A 5,968-nucleotide genomic window follows, 5' to 3' on the forward strand; every position below is an offset into this window, starting at 1 on the left:
ATTGGAGCCTTTATTTCTGATGCTGAGAAATAAAGCTCTGGACCTTGGTCCACCACCCGTATTGTCTCACGTAGGGCTTGAATGCTTGAAGTGGCAAGTTCACTCATCAGGTTTGCTGTCTGCATTTCCAGATGTTGAGATGTTGAGTATGTTAACTGTTGGATGATATTTTGCCTTCTTCTGAGCAGCTGTGGTAGATGCAACTGGGGATGATTCACTCAGAATGGAACTGTGTTTCATATTCATAATGTACAAAATTAGGAGGAAGGAAATCCCTGAAGCGGGGATCTGTGCTCTGTGCAGATGTTTCTTACATTATTGCCAGCTTTTGATTCTGGAGGCAGGGAGCCTGACTGTCTCTGGCAGGCCAGCTCCAGGCCCCTTCTGAGGTCCAACCCAAAAAGCTCTTCATGGCAGAGAAATCCCTGCTTGCGCTGGGTTTCTCCTTGCAACTAATCTCTCACCAGAGTTTCAGGATGTTTGAGTGCTTTGCTGATTGCTGAGATACTGCTTGCACTGTTAGCTGCAAGTTAGCTTTTTTTTTCTTCGCAACTAGAAGGACAAACAACCCAGAAAGAATGAGAAAAATAATCCAGCTCACGACCCATCATACATCTTCTGAATCTTTATTACTGCAGCTGGAGCAATCTCTTCTGGTGGTTCCTCACTACTAAAAGAGAAAATATAAATCCAGATCAGGAATGTGAGTATGCTCTAAAAAACAGTGCTCTCAGATTGTTCTTTTTTTTTCTTTTCTTAATTTTGAATCTCACTGAACCTAACCATTGAAGACATTGAAGCATTGGGAATTCCCTTTATAAAGCTGCTAGTAGCGGCACAGGTACACCTAGATCCTCCACAAGTGGTGGCAGTACGTGGAGGACACAGCTCAGTGCTGCTACACCAGCCTTTCACAGGTGCACACAGTCACCTGGGCAGTCTGTGAACTCGGTTAGGAGCATGCACTCTGGCCATCCATGTTCGTGGACCTTCCTATTCTCTGGGCACACTCGAGCTACACCTGACACCACACCAGCACAAACCCAGCCTGTGCATCAGCCCTGCCCACACCTTTGCGTCCTGGTTGCTATGGAAAGGAAAACCAAGTGCAGAGACCAGGTGGGAAGGACATGCTCCAGCAGGCCACCAACCTGCATGACGAAGGGAGCACACCCACGTGGTGTGTCTGGCCATATCACCTTCATGGAGTTGTTTGTTAGTAGCAGTTACAATTCAAGATTGGCCTCTTCCCAGTTCCTTTCCCTTCAAATTTCTGATTGCACTTAGGTAGTGATTTATACTTGAGCTAGCTAGGCTATGTAGATAAAGGTGGGACAGGGAAGTGTAAGAACGGATGGGCGGATGGCCTAGTTAGGGATGGCATAGGAGAACACGTTGCCCCCTTCTCAGAGGAATGGGACATTCAAGCCAATGCTCAAAGACAAAAAAGCTGGTGTCCACCTGCAGACCCTTCTCCAGGATCTCTCATTTTACCATTTACCTTCACGGCCATCACAGCTCAAACAGCAGCCTGCGCTCTCCCAGGGAGAATCTATCAACATGCTTGCAAGGTGCAAGATGAGCTCAAGACCTACCGAGACCATGTAAGGACAGGGCTGGTGGGATGAGAGGGTTTTGGAAACAGTCCAAGACGTGTTGGCAGAGGCTTTGTACCTGGTCAGAAGAGAAGGGGCAAGGATGGCAGTCACTCCTGCACCTCCTGAGCAGCCTGGGAGGCCAAGGATACCTTGATGCCTGCCCATCTTTCCCGCCCCCCGCCCCAACCAAACAGGCACATGACACCTTTCTTTGGCAACGCAACGGATGGGGAACCAGAGGGAAAACTTTAAGCTAAGCATGACTAATATTAACTTTAAGATGCACCCAGCTGCATGTTTCATAGGGAACTAGGGTCATGGGGTGAAGAGAAGCCAACAGTCGGAGGAATAATGTCAGAGATTTTCTCAGAAAACAGGAAAAAGCAAGGAACTTATGAAACGTGTACCAGCAATAGATAGTCATGGCAACATCTCCATTTCAGAAATTAGTCTAGTTCGAACTAATCTACCAGGAAGGAGCCTCAGAAGTCACAGAGGAGTATGCCCCAGTTGCTTGGACTGTGCTTCAGAACCAAGAACTCTCTTCACGTTTCGTATTCAAGATGTTTCTTTCTGGCTTGTAATGGACATTATAATTGCCATCACATGGTGCTATAATATACTTGCCTTCAGAGTGCCCAGCCTGGCTCTTGATTTCTCAGTACACATTTACCAGTCTTGGATTTTATATTTAGCATCCACAAATTAGAGGCAGCAGCAGCAAATTAAAATACCTTCACCGTAACAAGTAAGAGGGTTAAGTACTTTCAGTCATACAGTGCATTAAGAAAAAGCATGTGTATATATGTATACATATATGCAGGCACATACACACTCACATTTATTTATACATTTATTTTTGTATGTTCATATATTTATATACATGATGATAGATCTTAATTTGCAAAGTCGATGAATAAATATTTGGTAGTCATCACCAAACTTCTCCAAATTAATGTCTTATATCACCCTATTCCATTAATATCCCAGTAATGAATTTTAAAAAAGAACACATTCAGGACTAGCCAACCATCCCTACTCCACCGCCAAATTGCAGTGCAGAGCTGAAGTACAAGAAAGTGAAACTTTTGTCCCTAAGTGTGGTATCAAAGTTTATACCTGCTCTGGTGAAACCTGTTCCTCACTGGGGGACAATACAAAAATGAACCCCAAAACCTCTTGTCCTACACCTTGCTAAAGGTTAACATCCTTATTATGAGACAATTTCTACTTCCAGTTTCACTGGGACTCCCACTTTGGCCTGAGCTGATAGGCAAAACCTTTGACACACTGCCTGCTGCCTTTTTAAGTGGACAAGCTGTCTATTTTTCACACACATGCAAACCATGTGGAAAATATTTTTAAAATCTCTACTGACACCGTGAAATTAAGAACAGATTTTTGGCCTGATGCCAGTATACTAAAACAATGTTTCTTGCTCTATGATGTGCAGACCGGTGGGATCCATAGATCCTTCTGAGAGACCACGGTATGTTAAAAAAAAAAAAAAAAATCAAATCTGCTGTCAATCAGATCAGATGCCCTATTAGGGGCTAAACACCTCCAGAGGAAACCAGAAAGCTGTCACAAAGCATCATTCCCAAATGTGGACATGTTGCTTTCCAAAATGCAAATGTCTGTGTTCGATGCATGTACTACCAGTGTGAATAAACAAGAGTGTAGAAGCAGCAAGGGTGAACATTAGATTTTGAGAAATTCTGCACAAGCTCCATTGGAGAGCACTGCACATTGGCTGGGTTCCTGAGCAATTCCATTTATGTGAGGAAAAGAAAGAGATCCAGCAAAAATTGAAACCCTTCAACACCACACTGAAGAAAGTTAAAGGGATTCTATTAAAATATTTAGGACCACTCTCTCCCATCAAGAGCAATGTTCCCAATTACAACTAATTTTTCATTGTGGAAGGCATCAGGAGAATTCCAATTTTTAAAGTAGAATGAAGCGATGAAAATGTAATACCCCAAAATAAAGATGAAATAAAATTAAATTGAAGACTCATGAGAAATTGAAATTGATTTGAAGGCCGATATAATCTTCCTCCAGTAGAAGACAGTATTATATCTTCTTCCCAAACACAAAAGTATAAGAAGCAATCAAATTTTATTGTTTCAGAAAAGATGTGCCATAAGCGGAGGTGGTAACGGAACACAGTCAGATTGTTCTGCTGCTCTGGGGACTTTTGCTTATACACCGTGGGATTGCCCAGCTGCCTCTAGCAAATGTGGAAAAATAGAAAATAAGATGCAAACAGCACCTATGCTATACTTTCAAAATCCAAGCAGTGTACTTAGTAAGTGCCCAAAAACAAGCAACACAGAAAAGGAAGTTAATAATTATGCTAATTTCTAAGGGAGGAGACAGGTAACAAAATAAGTCTGAGTAGGGAGAGAAGTATGAAGACCGTAACTATAGGAAGGCCAAATTCATGTGCATACTGCTGTGTCTTGGTGTGGCTGGTGACATCTGGGGAAAGTTTGGGTTAAGGTACTGATTACAATGGAGATGTCTAAAGTTCGGAGAGATGAAGCTGCCCTGGTGCGCTGGCAGCCTACTTTGGTCTCTCCCCATTGCTATTCTGCACCAAGCAAACTCTTTGCCACTTCTTCGTTGTGTGACCTTGACCCGCTCACTCAAACTCATAGAATTTCAACACACCCATAAATAAAATGCAACAGGTACTATGAACAACTGCATTACTTAAAACAGCAGCTGTAACAGTAATAGCCACACTCTTAATCTGCCAGTCCGGTGAGCAGACTTTTATCAGTGTTTGGAGGATTTCAGCTGGAAGTAGGGCTCTGACAGTATGAATAATTTTTCCTCGTCACACCAATGTATAAACTCAGTGTAGCTCCACAGAGGTCAATGACTGCTTCAGATTTCTACAAGCAGAACTAAATGCAAAATGCGAGCAGCCTTGCAGAATTGTGAATAAAGATGATGCAAATCCTGCTCCATCAGTTAGATGTTTAGATAGACTTCATACTATTAACCACTGCATGCAGTCTGGTGTTTCTAAATATGATTTTTCAATAAAGCAATGCAAGTTTCTAAAGTGCAGCGATCACATAGCAGCAGACAAAGCGAGCTCATAAAAGTAAATCCCTAGGTACAGATGATATCACCAAGCTCTTTAAATAATAAACTTTCACCATCCTGAGCCAATACAAAAGAAGCCTATCTTCTTGCTAAAAATACACTGTACCGGCAAATAGCATACACTCAAACTGCACTTTAAAATGCAGAGAGAGCCCTCTGGGATTTGAGGACAAATATGGTCCTGTGCTAGTGCTGACTGATTTAAGGCTGTTAAAGTGAAGCTCTTAAACAATTAAAAATATCTGCCAGTCCTGTCGAGAGGTTCTGTTGGGCTTTTGTGGCTTCCACTATGTTAGAGCAATTCTATGGTGATGGGATTATACTGATGCACAGCGACCTATGAGAGTGGAGGTCTGAGCTCTTACATTTCCAGTCCCCAACACTCCAGAGAAAAGACAATAAGAGAGGTTGTTGCCGTCAATCAGAGTCCTTGCACAGTACAAGGCTTGGAAATATCAATGTACCTGGAAAGATAAAAAGAACTGAAATTCACAGAAAGGACTTAAAACTCATGCCAGATTTTGAGAAAGCGGGTCTTTCAGGATGACTATTGAGGATGAGTATCACAGTCTCCTGGGACAGAGAGCATCAGCATGTTTCAGCTTGGATTTATAAGCTCCTTCTTTCAGAAAATTATCCCAGGTAAGTTCTCAATGAACAAGGACTCTGTCCAGGCATACCCTGTAAAAATGGTCCTGCGCAGAAGCAGGAAGATGAGGTGATGTGATATTATCCAGCAAAAACATTCAGAGCTGACCCTGGCAGTCTAATCTGTGGCTCCCAGGTGCTATGGAGTTTGGACCCAAAATATCTGGGTGAGAGTGCTGTGGGGATCCTGAAGAGCCTGAGTTCTGCTGTTGCCTGCTTGCATTTCCAAAAAGATAAACTCTCTGAAGGCTGTGAGACCAGAGACCTTGCTGGTCTGTTTTGGCAAGAAGCCTTCACAGCAACCACCAGCTGAGAGACAAGGAATTTTTATGTTCAGACTTCATTTCTAAGGAACTCTGTCCAGTTGTCTATGGCCTTAGCCTTGCCTTACATGGAAATGGAGCAAAATCGGTCTTTCAGCAGCAGTGGCTGCCAGAGGCATGAATAATGTGACCTCCTACTTACATGACAACCCCTAGCGTGACATGGATTCTTTTTAGTTCATATATATATATATATAAAGACTATATATAGGTATTGGGATTGCGTGGCACAGTTTTGGTAGCGGGAAGCTACAGGGATGGCTTCTCTGAGAAGCTGCT

This window comes from Phaethon lepturus, unplaced genomic scaffold, assembly GCF_000687285.1.
Source record: "Phaethon lepturus isolate BGI_N335 unplaced genomic scaffold, ASM68728v1 scaffold1119, whole genome shotgun sequence".
Taxonomy (NCBI): Eukaryota; Metazoa; Chordata; class Aves; order Phaethontiformes; family Phaethontidae; genus Phaethon; species Phaethon lepturus.